Here is a 2,275-nt window from a genome sequence, read left to right as displayed (position 1 = left end):
CCATCCAAGTACTAACCAGGCCTGACCTTACATAGCTTCTGGGATCAGACGGGATCGGGCGTGTTCAGGGTAGCATGGCCCGATCAGATAGCACAGGGTAGACTATGTGATGTGTTCAGATAGCACAGGGTAGACTATGTGATGTTTTAAAGCATTGAGTCTGTGGCAATTTGTTATAGCAGACAGGAAATTGATACACCCAGCATTGTGACAATATTCTTATAATATTCCTGAATAATTAGCAAGAAGCTTTCATGAGCTGATATAAGCTGACACCAACATACCATTGCAACTAGACTAAGAATGGCTAATAACTGAGGGGACAGTGCCCCATTTTCACATTTATTTCCTACCCACTAGCATTCAAGTGTCTTATAAATAGAATATTTATTACTTCCTGACCACCAAGATCTGTTAACATGAAGTTAGCAATGTCATGAACCAGTGTGATATTTTGTAGAATTACTAAATTGTCAAGGTTCCTAATTATTGCCAAAAATGGAGAGTTAATTTAGCCCCAAGTCAAAGGTATAAAGCTATATTGCTATCCCCCCATAGGTCAAAGCAAATTGTTTCTGGTATTTTTAAAATATCTAGATAGAGGAAAACAGCATATTCCAGATTAGCAGATGTATACTAGGTGCTGGGAACTGCATTAATTTGTTCCAGTTCCCAGCTACAAGTGGAGTCCAACCTGACAGACCTTATGACTAACTCCTATTAGTCTCATGTGTCCCTCTTCCCCTGGAGTCCATCTCACCAAATCCACAGCCATCTTCAATTCTTGCTTTGCTTGCCATGGACTGAATAGCTCACTTGATTAGAGCTATCTCTTCTGTTAACTTTCAGTAGGGACAAAGGTAGAGCTCACTACAAGAGGCAGTGTGTTAATCTGCTCAGGCTGTCATTACAAAATATCATACAGTGAGTGGCTTAAACAGAAATTTATTTCTCATAGTTCTGGAGGCTGGGAAGTCCAAGATGCCTGCTAATTCAGTGCTGGTGAGAGCTTTCTTCCTGGCTTGTATATTTTCACTATATCCTCATATGGTCCTTCCTTGGTTTGTGCATGGGGAGAGAGACATCTCTCTCTCTCTTTTTTATAAGGCTGCTAATCCGATCAATTTGGACACTACCCTATGACCTCATCTAACCTTAATTACATCTTAAAAGCCCTATCTCCAAATACAATTGCATTGGTGGTTAGAGCTTCAATATATGAATATGAAGTGGGGGTGGGCAGATACAATTCAGCCACTGGCAGGCAGAGCATGAGCTGGATAGGTGTGTGCAGAGATTTTGTAGATCACATTCTTTAACTGTGGGTACTCTCTACAATTTCCCAAATTGTTGCTCTTAAATCTTTGGTAAGGAGTTTGTAGTGAATAGCAAACTTAACTGTACAGCAGAGCAAACAAGTTGAAATTTTATTACTAATATTTCTGTTTGCAAGAAGGGAGTGTGTAGTTTGTATTTTTAAAACCAAAAATAAAATCCATAAAATTCGATTCTATTTTTATTATCATTATGTGTCTGTAATTCTAAACAATGTAAGAATCTGCTCCTCTATAAAATCTTTTGTTATTCTAGATTCAAAAGACTTGCTGCAATTACTGGTGAGAGATCTAATAGCTTCAAATTGACATATTTTTTCTTAGTTATCCTTTAATAAACCTGGCATTTCACATGGGTGTGAATTGGAAGAGCTCCCAGTTATACAGTTGTCTCCTAGCACACATGGACTTGGGTATATGCATTCAAGAGTAAGTTCATAAAAGTTCAAAATGATCTAAGCTCAGTTTGGGCTCAGTTCATATCTCCAACCCTTATGTTTAAATAGTATATTTGAAATAAATTAAACTTGAAAATTATATAGACAAAGAAACAAAATTTGAATTACTTCATCTCTGCCATTCTGTGTAACCACTTGAACTTTTCATTTGTGTTTAAAATAGAGTATAAACTGCAAGTTGTGTATTTTGGTTTGGCAAGCTTTAGTTCATACATGAAATATTTTTCTAAATTCAAATATCTTTACCATTGAAATGTATTATTCTTGTAAAATTGTTCTGTTTTAAACCTAGAAAAATAATCAAGAAAATACAAAGTTACATCAGTTTTACAATTTAGTAGTTGCCTAAATCATACCTTTTGCAGGTGGTTTGATTTTATTAAAATTTATTTATTAGTTATTGAACAATTATTTATACAAACTATTATTGGGTTAAGGTATAACCAGGGCATCAAAATTCAAAGTGGTAGGTATATATAAAAT

This window comes from Pteropus medius, unplaced genomic scaffold, assembly GCF_902729225.1.
Source record: "Pteropus medius unplaced genomic scaffold, Ma_sr-lr_union100, whole genome shotgun sequence".
NCBI classification, from domain to species: domain Eukaryota; kingdom Metazoa; phylum Chordata; class Mammalia; order Chiroptera; family Pteropodidae; genus Pteropus; species Pteropus medius.
The sequence above is the reverse complement of the archived record's forward strand: the minus strand, read 5'-3'. Positions refer to the sequence as shown.